This window comes from Pan troglodytes, chromosome 13, assembly GCF_028858775.2.
Source record: "Pan troglodytes isolate AG18354 chromosome 13, NHGRI_mPanTro3-v2.0_pri, whole genome shotgun sequence".
Classification (NCBI taxonomy): domain Eukaryota; kingdom Metazoa; phylum Chordata; class Mammalia; order Primates; family Hominidae; genus Pan; species Pan troglodytes.
Genome location: NC_072411.2, coordinates 43,591,149 through 43,617,436, shown reverse-complemented (window position 1 = coordinate 43,617,436; position 26,288 = coordinate 43,591,149). Strand labels below are relative to the sequence as shown.

The 26,288-nt window shown below is 34.5% G+C and overlaps 1 protein-coding gene across 1 annotated transcript in view; it reads left to right on the top strand.

Moving 5' to 3' along the window:
• The window catches only part of LRP1B (LDL receptor related protein 1B), a 1,946,873-nt gene that overhangs the window by 614,272 nt on the left and 1,306,313 nt on the right, over positions 1-26,288 (top strand). The window lies entirely within an intron of this gene.

Below are 26,288 nucleotides of genomic sequence, written 5' to 3'. Positions count from 1 at the left end.
ATTTTTCAGGCTGTTGACCTACTTAGGTCTTGAAGATACTGATTAGAGATTGCCAGAATCCATTAGTGCGTAAACATAGTCTACAGCTAAGATTGATCTTAGCTGAATTACTTCTTACTTGTATTACTGTTATATCCATGCTTTAATTTTGGCTGTTGAGTCATGATACAACAGGACAAAGTATCTTGAACTTAAAAACTCAAGGTTAATTTAAACTGTATATTAATATGCTCTGTAGGGCTACCCAAGACATAGTCATAATTTCGCTATGAATTTGTTATTGTTGTTAAGAATGTATAGAGAATCTGATTTTATGTGAAGAAGAGAGAAGATACTGAATGTGATTTGATTTTCTAGGGTCATGATACTCCAATTAGGAACTCTATAGTTACTGTGTAGCTGATCTCTTTTAACTTGCCAAGGGAAAAAAAATATCTACCTCTTTTTTCTCGTAAGGCCTGACGAATGATGAGGAGAAGCCCACCAGCAGCCTTTCCTAACATAACTTTACTCCAGCATAGGTTTCTGGCAAAGTAAATTAACACCCTAAGTTTAGGTGTCTCCTTGGTGACCTACTAGTTCACATCTATTGCTCACCTTTAAAAGTACTCCAAAGACTAAGTACCTAATAGAATGCTGATTAGAAATCAACCACTTCAATTCCAAAAAGCAATTGACTCAGGAAAGTGAGGAGTTTCCATGAGCAACAAGTCATAAATTGCCCCTGAGATTGCAGTTATCATTGCAGACCTGCAAAGCCTCAAATTTCCAGATTCCTGGGTAATTTAGGTTGCAGGCCATGGGCAGAGAGCATTTTTTAGAGCAAGTGTATTCTGGCCAAAAACAACTGTGTAGGTGGCTGTGGCTGAATAAGGACCATCTGTTTCCTCACTGCCCACAGCCCAACTGCTAAGTTTTGGTTATGGTACCCACATGTAGGTCCCTATTTACATATTAGTTATGGTATAGCCACAGCTACCGTAATAAGGTCCAAAAATTCAGTGACGCAAACAAAATAAAAATGTGTTACACTCTTAGTCTAGAGTCTAGAGGCAGGGTGGCCCTCTGCGGGAATAGGAAGGTTTATTCCACAAGGTTTCTCCAGGTTTCTTCTTTCTTGTGGCTCACTATTTCTAAGGATGTCTGGATCTGCTGTGCACCACATCAGTGTTCCAGCCCATGAATGAATGAGAAAGGCAGTGAAGGACATGGATCTTCTTTTCAGGAACGGATGTGGTAGTTGTGTGAATCACCTTTACTCACATCCCATTCCTGAGAACTTAGACATATTGCCACATGCAGCTGCCAAGAAGATAGGGAAGTGTAGTTTCTCTCTGCGGTTATTCACATGCACTTAAGAAAAAAATTCTTGCATTTCACCACCCAAGGTTTTCCCAGTATGTTACTATGGTAATCCATGCCACACTGAAATGGTGGTTTATTTTCTTTCTTGCATTATCTCCATAAAATATGGACTGTTAGTCAAGAATTAATTATTTGCTTACTTTTCTTTCTGTGCACTCTCTTTGTTTCGTTGTTGTTTGTTTCCTGTGTGTCTTTGTGGTAGAGCTTTTTTGTTTGTTTTGCTTGTTTTTAGCCATTTCAGACATTTTGTTGAGAACAGAATAAAACCTCTCTACTGCACAGGAATCAGTAAGTCTATGAAACTTTCTCTACATATTCCTCTTTTACCGTGTGTATTTACTATTATTTAAATTATATTTAAACTATGCTTTTTGTTCAGCAACATCAGCAGAGAATAGAGTGACTATCAATGTAAATATTATTTACATCCAATTCTCTGGGAAGAGGAATGGAAGAAAACAGAGAAAGGAGTGATATTATAAGAAGAAATATGTAGGAGTTGTATAGAGTAGATCTGAAGCTTAGAACTTTTCTGGCTTACTTGCTATGGGACCTGGAGCAAATTACTTAACTTCTCTCAGCCTTTTCTTGTCTCTAAAACAGAGATACGATTGATTACTTCCTGACACCTGTTCAATATTTTCAACTGTTGGGTAGAAATGAGCCTCCGTATATTCAGCCAAGAAAGTACAGAACTGAAAACTGATCCTACTTTTACCTGATTTAAACTCTCATATTCTTAACCCATACTAACCTCTAGAAGTTTTCTTGGAATGTGATATTTATTTAATAAATATATAAGGATCTATTTGTATCTAATAAAGGAGTTCCTAGTAGATTTTACATACAGCTGTTAATAAGTACCCCCAATCAAATCACTTAGATAATGTCTGGAATTTGTGAAGATGTAACCAAGTCTCTATGAAGATTTATTCAGTATCATGCAGATTGAGAATGTACCACTTTTGGAGGGATTCCCTATTTTTCAAATCCCAACAATTAGGACATTGACAGTGATTAAATTTCACTAACAGTGGAAGCCCTGTTTCTAAATTCTGCCTGGAAAATGAGTGATTTCACAAAAGACCCTTGCCAAACTGGCATTCCTATGAATTAGTTTTGTGCTTCTCCTTGGGTAGTTTCTGGCAAATAGTTCAGTGTCAGTGCTTCAATGCCCGTACATTCTTACAAGGAAGTACAGCTAATTGTCTCCATTTTTACCCAATGTAATCCTGGCAGTGAACACATAAACCTATTTGTGGTAGTCCCTAGTGAACCACAAGATTTAATATTAATGGATAACAGGAAAACATTGAGATTATGCAGGCTCACGGGTCATCACCAGTCATGATTATTATGATAAACATTAGTTTAGATAAATACATGGATTAGGCTATAAAACTCTAGAATGTGTGTAGCGGCCATAAACGAACAGAAAACGGAAAGTCTTCACTTTAAACAAAACAAAACAAAACAAAACAAAACCCTGCAGAAATAAAAGATTTAAAACTGGCTTACTTACCCTTTTCCTCACGTTAGTATCCTGGTATAGAAAGTGCTTTTGAAAGTGCCTGTGATTTGGAATGCTGAATGCCTTTTCAAAGACTCTTTTAATCTGTATAAAGATGTAGAATATATATAAAATACAGTGCTCTACACTCACCAGGTACCTCATCAACGTGGCTTACTAGAAAGCTGTGTAGGAGGTTGTAATAAGCGATTTTAACATTTATTCAAAATTTTACAAAACATGAAGGCAATTTTTCAAAATACACAAATAATTCAGATAATGACGAGTTTGTTCCTTTTCACTGCAGAAATTTTAGGCAAGATGACATTTTAAAAATCTTCTTTTATGAAGAATTTAGCCAAACATATAGTATTTTCATGTTTACTCATTTATTTAACCAGAGATTGATTGCATGCCTGCTGTGTGCCTGTCACTCTGCTTTGTCCAGGACTTGAATCTTTAGTCTCAGAGACAGGACCTCAGAAACAGTGCTTGGTACATAGTAAGTGCTCAGTAGATATTGGTTAGATTTTAAAAATTGTTTTATTTTTATTTACTTAGTTACACATATAATTGTGGCTAAGTAATTTGACAGTACTTGGTTTCAATGTCACCACTCCTTCTGAGCATTTCATGACTTCCTCTGATCAATCTGGTTGCTACAGTTTCTGTGCCTCACCAGCTCCTTGTTTGTACTTAAAAAGAAATTTGTAGTGGTGTTTGTTTATTTGTTTACATATATTTCCTTTAGCAGAGAAAATGTGTGCATCTGTATGTGTATATCTCTACATCAGGCATTCTGTCCATTTCCAGTCCTTCATAGAGTGCATCACAGCTAGCGGAAGTTGAACGTCTGGGCATCTTCCCCTTTGGGACTTTATGTCTTCATTCTGGGACAGTCACTACCAACAGATGGTGCTATTAGGTTTCGCAGTTCCCAAGAACGAAGCTCTCCTGTGCATTAACATCACCTGAAGAACTTGATACACCACAGATTCTTTGGTCTTACCCCTAAGGATTCTGATTCAGTAATTTGGGAGGGACTCAAGAATTTGCATTCCTAACAAGCACAGTGATGCAGGTGCTGCAGGTCTGTGGACCACAATTTGTTAGCACTAATGTAGACCACTAATTTTAAAGGAACAAAAGACTATTCAAGGCAGTCATTTTTTGAACTAAATTAAATCTAGGTAGGTATATGTGAGAATATTTATACATATTGGCTTCTTAGGAAGATTATAGGTCATAGAAACATATCATTAAAAAATGTAAAATCCATAAGTAAGGTATTTTGAGATTTCTTTGATTTACAATGTTCCTGCTATTATCCACATTATTTGTCTTAATCCAAGTATGTCTTTCCTTTCATATATGAGTGGTATAAAATTATAGTAAAAATGTACTCTCTAATCCTGCATTTCATTCTTCAAGAAAACAATTGTTAACAGTTTCTTACTTTTTACAGAAGTGTTATATGCAGATATATATATCTATATCTATGCCTATAGATATATAATCTATATCTATGCCTATTCCTATAGATACATATAATCTATATCTACGTCTATTCCTATAGATACATATAATCTATATCTACGTCTATTCCTATAGATACATATAATCTATATCTACGTCTATTCCTATAGATACATATAATCTATATCTACGTCTACTCCTATAGATACATATAATCTATATCTACGTCTACTCCTATAGATACATATAATCTATATCTACGTCTACTCCTATAGATACATATAATCTATATCTACGTCTACTCCTATAGATACATATAATCTATATCTACGTCTATTCCTATAGATACATATAATCTATATCTACGTCTATTCCTATAGATACATATAATCTATATCTATGTCTATTCCTATAGATACATATAATCTATATCTATGTCTATTCTTATAGATATATATAATCTATATCTATGTCTATTCCTATAGACATATATAATCTATATCTAGGTCTATTCCTATAGACATATATAATCTATATCTAGGTCTATTCCTATAGATATATATAATCTATATCTAGGTCTATTCCTATAGATATATATAATCTATATCTAGGTCTATTCCTATAGATATATATAATCCATATCTATGTCTATTCATACAGATATATATAATCCATATCTATGTCTATTCATATAGATATATATAATCTATATCTATGTCTATTCATGGATATATAATCTATATCTGTCTATTAATATAGATATATAATCTATATCTTGTCTATTAATATAGATATATATAATCTATATCTATGTCTATTCATATAGATATATAATCTATATCTATGTCTATTAATATAGATATATAATCTATATCTTGTCTATTAATATAGATATATATAATCTATAACTATGTCTATTAATGTAGATATATATAATCTATATCTATTAATATATATACAACTATATATATTATATAACTATATTATTATAGATATATTATATACCTCTATCTATTAATATAGAACTATAATATATATTTCTATATATTTATATATAATATAAACATATATATTTTACATATAATATATAATATAGAATATATAAATATTGATCTATATAATATATATTCTATATGATATATATCTATATGTTATATATAATATTATATATTATATATGTAATATATACTATTGTTTTTAAAGATAGTTTTTTAAAGGTAAACATAATAACCTGCTCCAAAATCAACATGGTGAAGCAATGTTAAAATAGCAGCATGAATGTTTCCTCAACTATACTGTCCTGTTTATGTAGATGTTTGCCTGTTGACCGAGAAAAAATTTGGGATAATTTGTCCAGTATGCACATGTGGCTAACTATTCCTGTATATTTAAAAGAGAGTTAATGAAGATACCCAGGAGACTATTCTCTTTATTTCCTTTCCTTCTGCACACCTCTTGCCTTTGATACTGATATTTTAATACTTAATTTCTCACAAAAGCAGCCAGTCTCAAGGTTTTATTCATAACCCTTTGCTTGCAACTTGAACACTTATAAACCAACATTATGTTTCTTAAAAATGAAATTGATCTTAGAAAACGCCCTCTTCCTTATCTCTTATTCTGCATGAGCTTGGATGTTATCAGTTATAGGCAGCAGTCTCCATTGGAAAGTAGACAGCCATTGTCTTTGGGAATTAGTCTACATTAAGTGTCCTCATCCTATAAAGTGCATTCATTGACACTATAATCTAGCACTAGACAGGAAAAGCCTGACACTTTCCAAGGAAAGTTATCATCCCTTTCCTCTTTCCCCTTCTCCCACTACCTCTCCATATTGTTTCTTCTACATACTTAACTTACTCTGGTCTTCTTTCAATGTTTCTCATATAACGTAGTTTTTGAATCCCCTTATTATCCAAGTATTCTTATATGTTCCAACATATCAGTGTTCTTTTAAGAGATGGTACCATGGAAACAGAGGCTTTCTTATTTTTTTCCAAATAGTGATGCTCCCCAATAATCCCAGTAGAATTTTTTTTTATTGGTTTAATACACATTAGGAATCCTAGACCCCATTTTCTTCATAATCCCACCATACATTTTTCCGCCAAGCCAATTAACTACCTGAATTTTCTCAAGAACATTTGTTTAATACAAAGGGAATTTCGAAACTTCTATAAATAATAATCATACATTTGCTATGTTATGAGGCTGTGAGTCTCCTATCACTAGCAGTGCTAAAGCAAGGATATGCATCAGATACTAGGTAAGCCGTGGAAGAATCTCATGTAGCTGGTAGTTAGTCCAAATAGGTAACCTTTAATTCTCTTTATGGTCATATCTACTATAATTTTACTATTACTTAAAATGAAATTTGGAGTCTACGAGTTGTTTTAAGCATATTACCAAGCTATAGTAGATTCACAGAAAATTGCTCTGTTTTAATACTCACAATGAGAGTTCATTATTGTGTCACTCAGTGGTTCTGGAGTACTAGACCTTTGGGTTCCAAAAATTAAAACGCTTGGGAAGGAAGTAATTGACATTTTTCACTAGAAATAATCTCATGACACCAATATAGCTTTTAAGTACAATTTGGAGAAATAAAAAATAATTTTGTCCTTCCTTGAGTCTAATTAGTTTCCTTGATACCAATGATATTGCATTTCTCTGAAAGAAACAAATGATAGGAACATAGCTATCCTGGCATAATAGGTTTCTAATGAATTACTGATATTCATATAAAAAAAAAAGACTTTGCATTTAAAAAAGATTTTGTATTAAATATCACACTGTGATTAGTCTCACAATTATTACAAAATACACTGGAACCCCAGTTGGTGCTAACAGTCAAATAATAGGCTATTTAGGGGGTAGAGGCATCTTAATTTTAAGTACTTATTAATTATTTACAATGCACAAATTCCATAATAGAAAGAAACTGAGGAATATTCCTGAACACCAAACTGGCTGTGGAAAATAATGGGGTGTTTATTATTTTTATTAAATGAGAGCATTATGATCCATCAATCCACAGATAAAATAACTGGTGTCTTCCGCAGGACTGTCATTTTCACTTTAGTATTTTTAATAGGGCCAAATTTGGAGAGCCAGTGTGGGGTGCAGGAGTTGCTTTAATGTAAAAGCCAGCCACTCCTTTCCACACATTTGCATGCTATGTAGCCAATTATAAGAATGGTCCAGTTTAGGTTTGAATATATTCCAAGGAAGGTAATACAGACTCTTTGCTTTGTCATTTTGCCAAAATTGTTTAACCAGTAAGTTTGAATTTTGCTGATTGGGGGCTATTGATAAAAACTCCTAATAAAGAGGTCAATAAAAAAATTCATTTAACTGAATGAGCATTTTGGTGTAACCTTGGATGGCATTTATTAATTTCTATAATGGTTAATCAAGAGCTAAATCTAGTTCATAATAACAACGTTCCCCGGTAAGTTTTAGAAATAGAGGGCTTGAAGAAGCTCTTTTTTAAATGTTTAATGAGTAACCTTGGCCTATTGTAAAATACATTAAAAAAAAGCGAACAAACTAAAAAGTTCTATTAATATGTGTTATATATACATTTATTTTTATTTCATTTATCACAATTATTTTATTTCAATTATCACAATTATTAGCTACAGTGTCCAACTACACCCTTATTAACAAGAAATACACATCTATGTAATATTTATATAATCTTTGCACAGAGTTACTAAGGTTGCAGACCATAATAACTTATTTCCTATTTCTAGCACAGAAGCTTTAAAATAATATAAAAATATCTTGTAATACGCTTCTTAGTAAAATGTACTTATTCAGTATGTGTGTTTCATACTGACAGGATGTAAATTTTTATTGTATCTACTCAGATTATATGTAAATAAATAATGTTTTCTCTTGGTAAAATTACATTCCAAGAAGATAAATTAATAATATATGGCATATGACAAATCATCCTTTCAAAGCACTTTAAGTGGGAAAAGTAGATGAGGCCTTGTTCTGGAATTTGAAGGAATGGATGAATACAGGAAAACATTGGGGAAGGTAGATTGTACATTCTTATTTTACTGGTATAAGCAATTATTTAAATTAAATTTGCTCCTTTTTAGGTATCAAGAGGCTTAGAAAAAAATTAGAAAGCAATCTAGAAAAAGTAGGAGAGAGGTGAGATGTCTATCAAGAAAATTAGGGAGATGAAGAGGTTGAAGGAATATCCAAAGGCATCTATATTGAAGGGTCATTTGAAGCTTTTGGATAACGCAGAGCCAATAATTCTAATTCTAGGTTCATTTTACTTTACATTATAGTACTTTTTGAGAACCACTCTCTGTAAGTTATTGTGAGACATTCAAAAATCAATTTGCATTGGACACTTTTTTTCCTGAAGGAGCTAAAAATCTGTTTACAAATGGCAATAGTTCTACGTATTGTAGAGTGAGAAAAATTTAAAAATCTATACAAAGAGCTTATTCCAGGAGCTGAAGTGAGAAAAGTTCACTTCCAAATAGGATTTTAGGAAATTTAAAAAGGACAGGTTTATAAAATTCACCTTCTTTGTGCTTTTTCTTCTTATAAAGGTAACATATGGCTATTGAAAAAAGTTGTAAAACATGGATAAGCCAAAACTAATAAGTTAAAACTGCCTGTAATCTCACTACTTGGAGATAAATTAGTCATGAATTTGAGAGTCAGGGATGAATGAGAAGTTTCAATTGAAGCCAAACATAAAATGCATGTAAAGTAGTCAATGACAAAATATATGTATGAGGATTGTTTTGTGTAAGTTCTAACTTAAATTTCTACATTTGAACGCAGTGTGTCTTTTTTTTTTCCGAGACAGGGTCTTGCTCTGTCACCCAGTCTGGAGCGCAGTGGCACAGCCTTGGCTTACTGCAACCTCCGCCTCCTAGGTTCAAGCAATTCTCCTGCCTCAGCCTCCTGAGTAGCTGGGATTATGGGCATGCACCACCACGCCCATCTAATTTTTGTATTCTTAGTAGAGATGGGGTTTCACCATGTTGGCCAGTCTGGTCTCGAACTCTTGACCTCATGATCCACCTGCCTCGGCCTCCCAAAGTGCTGGGATAACAGGTGTGAGCCACCGCTCCTGGCCCTGAATGCAGTTTTATGTATTATAGCAAAGAGACTTGTTTTTGCTTTAAAAATAATGACATATCCTCTCTGTTTTGTAATTCTCAAACACTGGCTACTAAGGCTGTTTTTAAGATTAAAGAAAACCAAGGGAATAAAAACATATAAAAAAGAGAAAGGCCGACAAAAGATTCTCTTGCTAAGGCTGAGGAAATAACTAAAAAGAGAGACTGGTATCAGAAAATACCAGTCTTTTGGGGCTGAACAAATATTATTTTCTTGGGAATTCTTCCAAAGTAAGCTTTAATAATTGTAATTACTGCCTTCTCTTAAATGTATCACGGTAATATGATTACACTCTATTCCCCTACATGTTGCCTCAATCTGAATATTAGATAACAGTGAGGGCTCACTTTGTGCCAGCTTCTATCCTAAAGGCCTTATGTGCAATGTCTTATTTTTTCCTCACAATAACGTCATGAGGTTTACATTTATCATCCCCATTTTTGGGATGTGGATACTGAGAGTTGCTGCCCCAGATCTTATACCTTCCAATTCATAGAATTAAGATTGAAACTTTGTTGTCTAACTCCAAAATTTGTGCTCTTAACCACATTACTATATGTCTTCTCAATGAAACAGCTAATTTAATATAACATAATTTTCCATTGAATGTGTGGCATTATATCTTTCTCAAGTACATGGTTCAAAAACTCATCATGACATCCGGTCTACTGCTGTAGTAGATAACTGTATATCTTTCCAACTGTATGCTGCCATTTTTTTTTTTAACCAGAAACGTTTAAAAAGACACCAGATATTTCATACTTCAGGAGATTATGTTGCATTGTTTTAAAGTCTGGGTAGCAAATTCTAAGATCTTAGGACATGCAATGAGAAAATATTAGCTCTTTGTTGACACAAGCAACCACATAAATACTGGATGTCTTATTATTCAGCCATACCATATGCACTGTCATTAAGCAGGATTTATACATACACCCATCTAATAAAGGCTCTTTGCTGGTGCCTAAACAAAATGATTTGCTAAATCAGCACAGTAATATGGATTAACAATCAAGCAGAGCAAGTCTTGGGTCATGTACCAAAAAAAATCCTACCCAAGGTCAAAGATCTTTATTGGACATACTGAGCTGAAAGTTTTCACTGAATTTTGTTATCTCAGCAGAACAGTAACAATGAACAAAGGGCAAAAAACCTCAAAGGTCAGCATGTCTTTTGGGTAGCTAGCAAGCAAGTAAGCATTTCCGAAGCAAGATAAATGGCTCCAAAGCATGACCCTATGTAATCCACATCTAATTCACCACTATGCCTAAGTGCCTTTGCACATGCTTCTGGAAACATAGCCCCCTTCATTTTGTCTATCTATTTAATTCACAGTCATCCTCCAGTTACAGTGACAAAATGATAAGGATGACAAAGACTACAACAATAATGACAGCAAACTAACATTTTTGAGCACTGATTGAGATGCTTTCAAAGGAACAGGTCATTGAAATCTCATAATACCCTTCAAGTTGCATATTATTTATTCTATCTGTTGTATAGATGAGGAAATTGACATTAGGAAAGGTAAAATAACTTTATCTAAAGCTACATAGCTAATAAGTGCCACAGCTAGATTTTAGATACAGGCCTCCCCTGGATAACTTTGAAACTCTTGCTCTTTTGTGTATATTCAAGACATACAGCAAATATCATCTTCTCTATAGCCTTCCTTGTTCCTTTCTCAAAGTCTCTGCCACTGTCACCCAACAGAGCTATGTCGTCCTCCCCTCTTTGTGCTCACAGTTCCTCATACATACCGATTTTGAAAAGTATATATGAAGATACAACATTCCATTTATTTTCTTTCTACTAGACAATAAGGCCCACCTTTTATCTTTGTATCCACCCTTACTATAATAAATTAAATAGATAATTGATTCAGGATTAATTAGACCAAAGGAATAAAAGGAGATATTAAAAAGAAGGGATCATTGAGGAGATTATGAAAGTACAGGTACATGGAAGGTGAGGTAGGAGATGAGAAAAAGCATGCCTGCTGCACGGGACACATGAACCAAAGCACAGAGACGTAAGAGTCTATTGTCCTTGAAAACTGCTGAGTAGTTTTTGATGATTGGAGTGAAAAGTGGACTGGTGAAAGTGGGAATGCTAACAGTTACAGCTAGAGAAGTACCTTAGACCAGCTTGTAAAGGAGTTTACATGTCAGGCTAAAGAATTAGGACATCACTGGGTTGGCAACAGGACTGTCAAAGAGTTTTGTACTGGGAAAAAACATGTCCAGATAACTGTTTTTAAAAGACTACCTCTGCTTACAGTGTGGAAAGAATGAATTAAAGCAAATTGGGAGGCCAATTATCAGGCTGCTGCAAGAGCTTTTAAAAATAGAAGCAGAGAACTGGCACCAAAGCATTGGAAATTAGGATGTAAGGATGATATTGATCTGACAGACATTAGAGGTGAAAGCATGTGTAGGGAGAGGAATGCATTTATATGTCTCTGCGATATCTTGGCCCATGCTGGAAAATGAGACTACTAATTAAAAACATTGAGAGAAGAACTAGTTTGAGAGGTAGAGTACAGTTTTAGATGCATTTGGTTTACGCTGTTTGTTGGACAACCACGAATGTTTACCTACGACAATACTGGAAATTCCGGCTTAGACAACAGAAGATGTTAAAACTGAAGGTTTCCATTTGGGAACCATTAGGAAAAGGGATGCTGGAACTTTGGACATCAATGAGCAATACCAAGTAAAGAAGAAAGCAGGATCTACAACCCAATATGAAAGAATGCTTTGTTTAAGTATTAGGAGGAAGGAAACAAGCCAGTGAAAGAAACAGAATAATTGGAGAAGTAAGAGAATCTGAAGAGAACAGTGTTGGATATGTTGAAGGAGCAGGCAGTTTCTAACTAGCCTGGATGTCAGCAGTGTCAGATGCTGAAGATGATTTAAGGAGGATAAAGATTAAAAGAGGGCTGTTAAATTTTGTGCTGCAGACCTCAATGCTCATTTTCAAAAGTAAAATGTAAGCTTAAGAAAGGGAATCTTTTCTCCTTCCTCATTCATGATTGATATGTCTGGTAAATGATATATAATTCCTCACACAAGTTGGTACTCAATACGTGTTTAGGTTGGCTGAATAAATTTGGTTTGAAGACACTGAATAAGAGTAGCCGACAAAAGATCCTTAGAAGAGGAAGAAATTGGTGGAACAATAGATGAATAGAGGAGACGAGAAGATGGGACCCATGATGTAGCTAGAGCAGGTAAGTAGAATAGAGGAAAAAATACTTCTAAGGGGAGGCACTGTGCTTAGGATCAGCAATTAGATACCCAGGGTTTCAATTCTGCTTGCCCGCTTACTAGCTTTTTGACCATGAGCAAATTATTCCAACTGTCTGAGCATGAGTTACCTCATCTGTAAAATGGTGCCTACATGCCTCCCCCAGCAGAGGGTTGCCAAGGTGAGGTTAACTGAGTGAGTCTATCGGGAGTGGGTTCAGCTGCAAGTGATCAAAAACTTGATGATAGTAGCATGTTCATAATAAGAAGTGGGAACTTGGCAGATTCTGGTTTAATTGTGTCAAGGTCAGTGTGGGGTAGAACTTACCTAGGTTTGGGGGCTGGAGTGGTAGATCTAGGAGGAGGTGAAGGGAAGCATCACCAAGATCCATGCAGATAAACTGTATTCATTTTCTTTGCTACTGTTACAAATGATCAGAAATTTAATGGCTTATATCACACAAATATGTAATTTTACCCTTTGCTAAGTCAGAAGTTCAACACGTGTTCCACTAGTCTAAAATCAAGGTGCTAGCAGGGCTGTGTTTCTTTATGGAACATGTGGGGGAAATCTGTTTCCTTTCCTATTCTAGCTTTTGGAAGCTGCTCTCATTCCTTCTCTCATGGCCTTTTTGTCTTCAAAGTCATCAATGCCACATCTCTCTAAAATTCTTCCGTTGCCATGTCTCTTTATGATCACAACTGGGAGAGGTTCTTCACTTTATTTATTATTACTATTATTATTTAGAGATTGGCTCTCACTATGTTTCCAGGCTTGTCTCAAACTGCTGGGCTCAAGCAATTCTCCCACTTTGGCCTCCTGAAGCGCTGTGATTACATTCATGAGCCTCCATGCCTGGCTGCTTCTTTGCTTTAAAGGACTCATGTGATTGAACTGGGCCCACGTGGATAATCCAGAATTATCTTTTCATCTCAAGGTTCTCAGCTTTACTCTCATCTGTAAGGTTCCTTTTGCCAAGGTCACATATTCACAGGTTCTGGGCATTAAGACATGGACATCTTTGAAGGCCCATTATTTTGCCTACCATGCAAACCATGGGCCAAACTGTGTAAGGAAGTAGACAAGCCTAATAAAACATAATAGAAAACAACAGTGTGGAAGTGCTTAGAAACTAGAGGCCCTAGTCATGAGACAGAGAAGATTCATTTGACCATGAGTAAATATATGAGATGGGCTATAGGAAGACTGCCACTAGAAGAATTTCTAATCGCTGTGGTTGAAGAAGGCAATACATTTTGATGTGTAGGATTATAGCTTTTGATTCTTAATGCAAACATGCTTCTTCTTAGCTGTGTGAATCTGGACAAGTTATTTGATCTCTGTGATGCTTTGTGTCCTCACTTGTAGAAAGAGGATACTAGTACAAACCTCATATTAGTGTTGTGCAAATTAAGGGAGATAATAAATTTAAACACTTAACGGGGAATGATATGGTTTGGCTCTGTATGCTGGCTCACACTCAAAATCCCAGCACTTTGGGAGGCCAAGCCAGAAGGATAGCTTGAGCCCAGGAGTTTGAGACCAGCCTAGAAAACATGGTGAAACACCACTTCTACCAAAAATACAAAAATTAGCTGGGAGTGGTGGTGCACATTTGTAGTCCCAGCTACCCTGGAGGCTGAGGTGGGAGGATTGCTTGAGCCCAGGAGGTCAAAACTGCAGTGAACTGTGATCATCCCACTGCACTCCAGCCTCAGTGACAACGTGAGAACCAGTCCCAAAAAATAAGAAATAAAAAAATAAGAAAACTGAGTGGTGCTGGATCCCACAGGAAGATGAAAGTATGTGGAGAAGTCTGTGTTTATAAGAGTGGTAAACTTCTCTCTGCATGCAGCGGCTCACACCTATAATCCTAGCAGTTTGGGAGGCCAAGGTGGGAGGATCACTTGAGGCCAGGCGTTCAAGACCTGATTGCACAACATAGTGAGACACACCTCCTCTAAAAAAAGAAGGAGGAGAAGGAGAAGGAGAAGAAGAAGAAGTGTGGTAAATTTCTTAAGAGAAGACTTTCTTTAAACTGATTTAAAGTGATAATTTAAATTATAGCCTTCATAATTGAAATTATGATGACTAGACCTATTTAAGACCCTAAACAGGATCTTCCTGCTAGATCTTCCATTATCTTGGAATAGCCTAAACTAAGACAACAACTGCACTGATAATATTTCTAGAGAATCAATGGAAACATGGGGTAAAACCATGAAAAAATGAACAGTGCTCTGGTTCAAACATGATTCCAGTAGAGATTTTTAGAAAAATGTTATCAACTCCAAAATTTTAGTAACTCTCAAGGAACTCTTCCAATTCATCTCCTTTATCTCCATGGTGTTGGGATTGGGGAGGATGGGAGAGAGGAAAAGAGCTGTGAGGAGAATCAGTGTATTTTGCCTCATTACCCTATGTCCCATGAGACCTTGCACCATGGACTTCCTCATCTCAGTATTCCTGGAAGGCCATGACTTCTTGCCCATGATAAACACTCAAAATTACTGTGCTCCATGTTCAATAAGTTTTTGTTTATCTGTGTATTTGGTTTTTTTTTTTTTTCTTTTTTCTTTTAGAGACAGGATCTTGCTCTTTCACCCAGGGTGAAGTGCAGTGTGTGATTGTAGTTCACTGTAACCTTGAATCCCTGGGCTCAAGCAATCCTCCTGCTTCAGCCTTTTCAGTAGCTAGGACTACAGATGTGTGCAACCATACCCAGCTTGTGTTTGTTTTTAAGGAAAGAAAATTATATGGTGTAACTTTTTTTTTTTTTTTTTTTTTTTTGAGACAGGGTCACTTTCTCACCCAGGCTGGAGTGCAGTGACTCAGCTCACTGCAACCTCAGCCTCAGCCTCCTGGGCTGAAGCAATCCCCCTGCCTCAGCCTCTTGAGAAGCTGGGACTACAGGTGCATACTATCATGCCTGAATAATTTTTTTTGTGTGTGTTTTTTGTAGAGACAGGGTTTCAGGATGTTGGCTAGGTTGGCCTCAAACTTCTGGGCTCAAGTGATCTCCAGCCTTGGCCTCCCAACGTGCTGGGACTACAGGCCTGGGCCACCATGATTGGCCTTGTATAATATTTAAATGTTCAAAAGGGTATGCAGTGAAACTAAGATTATCTGCAAATTCTTCCTGACTACACAGATTCCTCTCCAAGAGACAACCAATTTTACCAAGTTCTTATATTTGCTTATCTTCATAGTAATGGATTTCTATCATTCACAGGTATATTTAGGGTATATGGATAATAAATATATTTAGTTTTTACTCAAATAGTAGCAAACTGTCACGTCGTTCTATACCTTACTCTTTTCATTTAATGAGATAGTTTGGGAATCTTTTGCTATCAGTACATAAAAAACTACCTTAATCTTTTTCAATACCTGAATACCATATGGAACTTTTAACCTTTTCTATGTAAGTTCTTATTTTCAATAGGACTGCAAATAGGCACTAAAAGAAAGTAAAGCTAGTTTAACAGAACTATTCTAACTCTATTAGTAGGAAGGAATAGAAAAAAAGGTCATCCACACTTGCCTACCTTAAAAATGAGAGAAAAAGAGAAGAGTTTGAAAATGTTCTACCTCTTCCTAATTTGCTGCTAATTCTGTTTTAATACCAGACCTTTACATGATTAACAGTATTATATTCCACATTATCCTGCAATACTTGGAGGCTCTAATTTTTGTAATGTCTTTTTATTTAGGAAAAAGGTCAGATGAAAAATCAAAGCATACAACCTTCTATATCAGAAGTATGGTAGAAATCCATTACTATAAAGATAAATATAATATTTCAGGAAGTCATGGTATTAATTTGCTTAAACATTATATGAAAAGAAGTAAAGCTGCATACTTTTAGCCATACAATCTCATGTTAAATATAATAAAATATTTGAATAGATATCTTTAATATTCTTTCCAAATGTGAATTTTAATAGGATGGGAAGGTTGACATTAAAAATCATAGAAAGCTTATAATTTGCCAAAAATCTGCCCTAATTCTTTTAGTTAAATTACTTTATTTAATCTTAAAAATAATGTTAGAAAGCTGGTATTAGTATATTTATTATACATATAAAGATACTGATGGAGAGATGTTAAGTAACTTGTTCAAATCTGCAAAGCTTGCAATTGTTCAAATCTGCAAAGGTGTAAGGTTCACCTAGTCATAAATCCTATGCTTTATGTCTGATTTATTCACTATCATTTCATATTTGTTTATCACAAAAAAGAATAGAACATTACATAATTTGAAGTGAAATATTGCAGGGATAATCTTTTAGGGTTGACTCAATGCCAAAAAAGCAAAGCTATTAGAAATTTGCCATGATGCCTGCCATAACTTCCAGAAAATTTCCAGAGACTTTTCCTCCTACAGCAGATATTATACAATATATATTTAGCAATTTACAGATTTCTAGCTTTCCTCACATGAGAACTTCTTTGAAATGCTTTAAAACACATTAAAAAATAATAATGGAGAATAGAATGAACTTACATTTGACCATTTCTAAGTATCTATTTATGTCTTCTATTAGATTACATTTTAAAAAAATATTGTTTACATTTATTTATTTTAGCCAGAGACGTACTCCAAGTTAACTCTAGTTTATAGATTGCAAAGAATAACAACTTGATCTTGTTTGAATTCTAACACTCACAACATGTGTATTATTGAATACATGGGACTGAGAATTAAAATTGAGCTATAAGGATTGTGCTCAATCTGTATGTGTGAATGTTCATAGCAAAAGGGGACAAAAGGGATGAAATTTGACATGATATTTTCACCAAACGACAAACACTTCATGAACACGCTGGACATTGGATTTGGTGGTAGTTAGCTATGAATATGAAGAGTTTAAACAGATCTTTCCAAATTACTGTTTTTAAGACTTAGCTCAAATGTCATCTTACTTCACAGCTACAAGCAGAATAATTTCATCTGTCTTATTCTTCCAAAGCATGTTTAAAACTAAAACATAAATCTGATCTCATGTCTGTCTCAACAAAAGATGAATTTCTGGATGGCAGAGTCCACTTTCTTGATTATGCCTGTATTCAAATACAGTAAAACACCTGGAACCTCTATTGGAAATGTTTGTTGAAGAAATTGACATTGTTTGAATTTTAATAATTCCTCCATAACCTATTGACTTTCTTTTAATACTTAATGAGTAAGTAGACTTGTTACTCATGTTTTGTTATAAAAATGCTCCTTGTTTGGAGGGAAGATTTTAACTTGAATGATATCTTTTGGAATATGAAAGTGCTATTTTGGATGTTGTTTTTTTTGATGTTATATTTTTTAGCAGCTATATAGTATGTCTTGCACACATTTTCATTTTGTCAGCTAACAGGGTTTTCTTTAATATTTATGTGTGCGAACTAAAAATGTAGAGCATGATTCGCCACTATTGACATGGCATTTTAATATTGCTTTCATAAGAGTAGTACTGGCAGTTTATGAGCACAGGAGATGTTAACACAGGAAATCTGGAAAAGGTATAAGGAATCCAGGTAACTATATTTCAGTGATCCTAAAATAGCACAAGTTCATCATAATAATGTGGTATTTATTGTAATAATGTTTAGTCTCATTTTTTAAAGACCTTAACTAAATCATTTGTTACACAGGTTAGAAATTCCAAATTACTACTAATTAAATCAGAAGCCAAGCACCATTTTACAATCAAGTTGCCCTTCAAAAAAGTCAAGAGCATCTCAAAAACGAAAGTCTCTGGCTTTCTATGAGTCTTGAAGCACTTTTCTTCACTAATTCAACTGTCATTAAAATTATGCTCTTCAAAATTCAAAATTTTAAATTGGCTAAATATTGAACATATGTGAATTACTCTTTAAAACTCAAATTAGAACACACACTCCAATGCACTTATAAATGCATCTATTAATGATGACAATATTTGAAAGTCACCAATATTGTATCTGTCAGTCAATACGAGGGTGTGATGTTTTTATGCTTTTTTTTGGTTTTTTTTTTTTTTTTTTTTGTCTTTACTCATTTTTTTAATTTTATGATCTTTCTTCCTTCCTGATGTCCCAAGATTTATTTTTTGTCATTTCCTTTCTGTTTACAGACCCATTCTTAAAAATGACTTGCATACTCCCTAATGTGTTAAATTTTCACATTGGCTTCTTTGTTCTTTAAGGTGTGAAGTAGTTTTTAATTGTGTGACTTTAGGCATATTACTTAATGATTTTCAATCTCAAATTCTCCATCTATAGGAAAAGGGAATTAAGTGAAATAATATATGTGATAAATTGTTGATGGTAATTGATGGTCTATTAAGCACAGAACAAGATTTAAATGGCATTATCATGACTTGAGCAGCTTAGTTCAAGTTAGGAGCTATTGGAAACACCTGTTTTCCCAGGATGCTTTTGATTATAGTAATATACATTGTCTGGGTGAAAGGCTCTTTCTATTTCAATAACGCATTTGCCTAACCTAGGACGTGGAAAACTAAATTTGGCCTGTGGCTTACTTTTGTAGGTCCCATGCTCTTACATTTTTAAGTGCTTGAAAAAGGTCAAAAGATTTGTTACACACGATATTATATAAAATTTAGATTTTATTATTCACAAATACAGTTTTATTAGAACAATACCTTGCTTATTTACTTTTATATAATCTATGGCTACTTTTACACTATCATGGTAGCATTCAATAGTTATAACAGAGAACATTTAGGTCTTCAAAGCCTAAAATATTTGCTATCTGAATCTTTCGAGGAAGTTGTGCAAACTCCTGGTCTAATCCTGCAACCATCAGCTGTTGTACATCCTTGAATTATGAGCTGGAAATAGAAAATATTTTGATAGGCTTGGATTTAAAAAGAGTCATAAATATCTGAAGAATTAGAAAATAAGAGCACAAACTTCCTTATCATCTTTGGAAAACTTAGAAATACCTACGGAATTACAAAATGGGAACAATAAAATTTTTCATAGAATTTGATTGAGAAACCAAGAAATAGCAAAAGTAGTGGTGTGATCATAAACATGATATAACTCATGTAATCAATTGCTTAGAAAAATGCCTGTTTTTAAAAGCACATTAAAATGACCAGAGGAAGAGCTGAATCATAATTCTGTTGCCTGTTTCTCTAAATGCTGGAAAGGCAGCTGGCACCACTGTAGTACTATATACGTCCTTAAATCTGTGATGATAACTTCCTGGGTCATCACTATTTCTGTACACCAAATTCCTTGTATTCATGCACAGTTTGTGTTCAGGAATGTTGGTACCACATAAATCATTGATAATTTGTCAGCTGATTTGATGAAATTTTTGCAGGTTTATAACTATTCAAGTGTATTATTTCTATAACTTTGAGTGCCAAGAGCATGTAGCTTATTGAATATATATATGTGTGCACACTGAAATCTTATTTCCAGAGCAATTGTCCCCATAAAATGTTTCTTTCGGCCAGGGACAGTGGCTCACACCTGTAATCCCAGCATTTTGGGAGGCCAGTGCTGGGGGATCACTTGAGGTTATGAGTTCAAGACCAGCCTGGCCAACATGAGGAAACCTTGTCTGTATTCAAAATACAAAAATTAGCCGGGTGTGGTAGCACATGCTTGTAATCCCAGCTACTTGGGAGGCTAAAGCACAAGAATTGCTTGAATCGGGAGGTGGAGGTTAAAGTGAGCCAAGATCATTGCGCTGCTGCACTCCAGCCTGGGTGACAGAGTGAGACTGTGTCTCAAAAAAAGAAGTTTTTTTCAGGATGTCTTTTTCTCTAACTTATGAGACTAAGGGATGAAATATACTCTTTGTGAGTAGATGTGGATTAATCACTGGCCCATCTGTATTCAGTGTTTAAAATGAACCATATTTTCAAAGTCTGAATGATTCATAACTCAGTCGTAATAGATTGCTAGAATAATGAGTGATGATTGGGTAGAATTAAAAAAGCTAAAAAGGCTTTTTAGTGGTGATTCCAGGAAAGAGCAGTTAAAGCTTTACACTTTACCATCGTATTCTTGTCATTTACTATAGAAGCGAGAGAGGGAAGATTTTGAACTAAAGCTCACATAGTAATAATAAAGATAGATTGACATATCAAATTACTATATCATACATTTTCCCCTCTTTGTGCTGTTTGATACTAAACATCTTTGGAATTCTCTGAAAGACTGGAGCCTGCAAAAATCTTGCTCAGAATATCAAGCAAATGGTGGTTGTGTGGACTTTTTGCACAAAGACATCAGGATCCTATGAATGTACGCATATATGCACAGATGTGTGTCTGGTAGACACAGAAACAAATTTACATTTTGCCATAACTCATTAAAATTTAACAAAAGACCAAGAGAGAAAAATAAAACACTAAGAGTAGATTTCAGGACCCAGGACACAATGTTCGGAGAAAACTTTTATCCTACAGGTTTTTGTGGTTGGGAGTGGATCCCTCGTGTGGATGAGACAGAGTGTTATAGGTGGAATTCCACAAGAGGATGGTTATGGAGTCTGAAAAGGTATATATTTATAGAATGAAGCCTGTCTTATCTATTAGCACAATCCCGCTCCCCACTCTAGATAAATGAGGTCCTGGAATATTTCCATATATCAGAAAACCTCTTCTCTCTTAGCTTGATTCTTTTTCATAGCAACAGTAAATTAGCATCATACATTCACATAATGTGATAATTCTGAAAATACTTGTGACTATAGAATCTGATTTTAAATTCACTGAAAGCCGGTGAAATACACAGAATGGCAATACATATTTATACTTTACAATTGAGGAAATAGAAATTCAAATAGATGAAGTGATTTACCTAAAGTTATACAGTTTTATGTGAAATTGATATTCAGGTTAATTTTCTTTAGACTAATGTTCTTTGCATTATAAAACAATGATTAAACAGTCAGTATCATTTTTCCTTTTTAAAATCTTGATTCGTATCTGTCCACATGGAGAGGATCAAAAGCCAATAAAATCTATTTATTTCATTTTCTTTACTCATGATATTGAGTATTAAAAATAAATTACTTGCATAGCTTCAAATAAATGATTCCACACCCTGCTGTTTTGTTATTTATTTTAAATTCATATAAACCATTGAGATTTATCCAGAATTTTATATGTAGTTTTTCTTAATGCATATATTTTCCTTTATTACATTTCACTAATATGTACTTCCAGCATTTTGATAAGTCAAATTACATCCAAAAGAATCCATGCTGTACTCAGAGAAGTTAATCTTTAATAGTTCTTTGATAAAGAAATGTTTTAAACAAAGAGGCATGTGCTCTTAGTTATTTCAATCTGTAATTCTTACTTTTGGGACAATCATTTACTAGTTTCCTTTGAAAAGCAGGGATTTTTTTTTTCTTTTTCCTATTCTTTTCTCATTTATCATTTCCTCAATTATTGATTATTGCAAGAGGATAGGTATGGGGAGAATTGGTGAGAATATTTTCTATTTCAAAAATGTGTGTCCTCTTGACAGTTTAATTTCCTGGTCTCTGGTACAGATATTTTAATCGTGCATTTTCATTGATTCTAATTAAATATCAGACTCATAATTTACTCACATTCTTTCCTCTTCTATGGCACACAAAAAAAATTGATATTATGTTTCCTTCAATTTATCTCTTAAATCAACAATCAATTTTGTTATAGTGTTGGTCAAAGAAGTCTCTGTTTAATATGAGTCTCAAAATAAGCTTCTCTAGTTCTAGAGGAGCTTCTAGTCAGCTTTCTTTGCAATTTATTTAGAAAAGCTGTGCTAGGGCATTATTGAATGTGAAACTTGACCCTCTCATGAATTTCTAGCAAACAATGTATTATTTTATTGATAACCTCCATTGTTTTCACTTCTGCCATATGGCTGTTTAACATCTGTGTCTCATTACTTCTGCTTCCCTAATAATTGATTCTATATTAGGATGGGTATAGCATTCACAAAACATTTTAAAATAATTTCATCATGCAAGCTTATAATGTTCTCTAGAGAGAAAGGAGGGTCAATTTAATAACAACAAGTTAAAAACTACTATTAATGGAAAAGCTACTGAATTAATTTCAGAAAAATATAACTACCAAATTTTACATCTAAAATTCTAGCCAGTAGATAAAAATGTGGGAAAATGTAAGTCAAGGCTCAGGTTATACAATGAATGATGTAATGCTAAAATTAATTAAACTAGTTGTTTATGAAATAGTCTTTCTCATTTATGGAATAATGGTTTAAATAAACATTTTAAAGTGTTGCGCTTTTGGATCAAATGTAGGACAATAAGACAAATTCTGTTTTCAACATTTACTGTTTATAAAAAATCTGATTACACTGAAATTTAAACAATCTTGCATTTACATTGAGCATTCTATTTTTGTATGTGTTGTGTTATTGTGAGGTTATGACAAGTGGGTATATTTTCTATAAGTAAGAGATATAAACTTAGGCTATGCAGTTGTCAATGTTGATAAAGTAAATAATAATTGCAGATATAGGAGCATATTTCAGAACTGCTTAAATGGTTTTACAGGTAAAGGGGGTTTCTTAAATATCATCCAAATGTGATTTGATGACGTGCTAAAATAGATGCTGTTGAAGGGTCGTTAACCTTTATAGGCCATGGGACCATCATGAAGAATTTCAAAATGGTGATTTCTTAAATTGCCCCTAATGGAAAGTTGCTTTCTTGTATAAAAGTACCAAACTTTTGCCTGAGGAGTGGTTTATTTGCCAGGAAAGATCCTTCATTTCATTTTCATTTCTGTTAACTTGCTTTAGTTTTTCACTAAAGCATTGAAAAAGTCTTAATGCTACATCTCAGTCCAATTTACTTCTTTTTTTTTTATACCATTGCTTCAATTTCGAGAATACTAGAAATGGCAGTTCCCTTGGGTAGAAAAAGCTCATAGGAGAAATCCTGAATCTTCTCTCCCTGAGCTCTAACATGTTTACACAACAGTAATAGTCTAGGTATTACCCCATTATTTTCTCTGTGCCACCTTTTATTTTAGCCATGAACTAATACCATACTGCAGAGTTTATAGATAATAAGTTTTGCTAGACTTTACGTGCATAAAAAGTTGAAAGGGAAGTATTCCACAGCTACTGGGAAAATAGATTGCTTCCAGAAGATGTGTATTAGAAAACATGAACCCATTTGAGGAAGGACTGCAGGTCACAGAGAGGTCTGCTCAGTCAAGCCTGAGTATTTAAAGTGTTACCAGCAGACGCTAAGGAGAGTGATGCATGAGAAAATAGAGCAGTCAGATAATTGTTAGAAGATGGACTCACAAAAGTGATCAGGAAGTGCACAGCCATGTGAGAGAGCCTCCACAGGAATTGATGGCTGTGTAAAAGTTAAAAACAACCCAGGCCTTAAAAAGGAAGTCATAATGCTAGAAACCAATTTTAGAAACAAAAAGAAAGTGTTGGTGTTCACAAAAGATATACCAAACCACCAGGAGACAAAAAGGAAGTAGCGGGGGGAAACAGACACATTTGAAAGTACATTCTCTCCCTGAGGTCATAGATTTTCTTTCTCAGCCCCATGCCCTGAAGTGTACTGGGTTTAGGACCAAAAGGAAAATGCCCTATTTGAAGTCTGAAGGGAATTAAAATGCAGTACAACATTTCCTCTTCTGTTTTTAGTTTGCAGCCTCTGGGCAACTGCCAACTACCAGTAAAAAGCTCCCTATCTCAGGGCATATAATTCTGGTACGAAATAGGCAGCAAGTACAAATGAGACCTTGACTGGAACTGTTATATATATACAAATTTGTTTCCCTGTTCTGTGTGTGTTGAGCTGGAAAGACAGTGGCTTATTTAGACCTCAGGAGTGATGATGTAGGTTGTCTTAGAGTTTGGAATTAATACACTCACGACAAGAGAGATTTAAGTACCACGGAAAAACTACCAAATGCTTCTATCATGGGGTTAGTTTCTTAAAAGGCCTTTAAAAGAGTAAAAATGATCTGTCAAAAGGCTTGGTAATGTTTTGATATTTGGATACACAAGGGAACGATATGAATCTTCCAATGGAAATGGGAACCTACAAAAAACTTCCATATGCTTTAAAATAATTTTCAATGTAGCTAATGCCCCTCATAAATGAGCCCAATTTTATTTTCATTTCGTAGCCTCTGGTTGGCTGTCAGTCCTCATCTGAACACTCTCTCACTGCATCCATTACCCACGAATATTTAAAAAACAAATATGGCCCACGCATTCAGAAGATATCCTCTTGATGGACTACCTCTGCAATTTCCTTTTAACCCTATGTCTTCTGATTTACAAAAATGTTTTAGAACCTTCTCCCCTCTCTCTCTCTCTCTCACTCCGTTTCTCTTTATCCTTCTCTCTCGTGTGTGTATGAGAGAATCATTAACCACTCTTGAAACATTGTTTGTTTCTATAACCTTCAGGTATAATGTGTTAAATGAGAAAATTTAGGAAGGAAAATATTTACATACATTTGAAGCTCTTAGATCATAAATCTGGGTAGGAAATAAACATCAAATCTGTTTACTTGGCAAATGGTAAGTGAAGATAGGGATGCCATTAACAATCATGGAGTAAGTTGATGATGAAGGAATGCAGGTGATTAGGCACTGAAACCCTTAGACCTGTGCATTGGAACATAAAGAAACAGGGACGATGACCCACATGGACCCTATGTTGAGCAAGAGAGATTTCAAGTGTTAAGACAGTCATTTAGCGGTAGCCATTTGTGACAGTATCAGTTAATGGTGTCCTCGTTTTAGTAGGAGATTCCAATATTTGGTTGTTTAAAATTTAGAATTTCAGGTGAGAGTAAACTTATCTATGGGGCTCAGTTGATTCAGTTTAGGAAACTTGTAAATAGCATTTATCCGTAATTGGCTTACCAAGTACATGTATAAATGTATACTTACCTAAATGCACCTGTGTGCCAAATGGAGATTGCTTCCTTTCCACATTTAGTTCTCATGAAAAGATGTGAGCAGTTGGAATATTACTACATATAATTATAAAAGAACACGGAGAAGGCTGATGCTTGCTTGCTTTCTCTCTATAAAAATTTGTTGTCTTTCATGCACTAATTAATTATCGAACTAATGAATTCATTTCATATGCTAATGAATTATCAACACCTTCTCCAAAAATAGAATCATATTACAGAATTATTATTTTGGATTTTGTTTTCATTGAAAGTGTTAGCCAGTTATCAAGCTTTGGATTCTTATTTTCTTTTTTGTTAATCTACATTTACCATCTTAGACAAAGGACCGAGGATAAGTCAAGCTTTGACTCTGATGGAGGAGAGGAAGCTCAATTGGTTCAGGCATTGAGGTGAACGTAATATGACCTATCTTTCGATATACCACACCTTTATAATGTTGTTGCTTTTTTATTTTCTTTTTGAGATGGAGTCTTGTTCTGTTGCCTAGGTTGGAGTGCAGTGGCCCAATCTCAGCTCACTGCAACCTCTGCCTCCCGAGTTCAAGCGATTCTCCTGCCTCAGCCTCCCAAGTAGCTGGGATTACCGGCA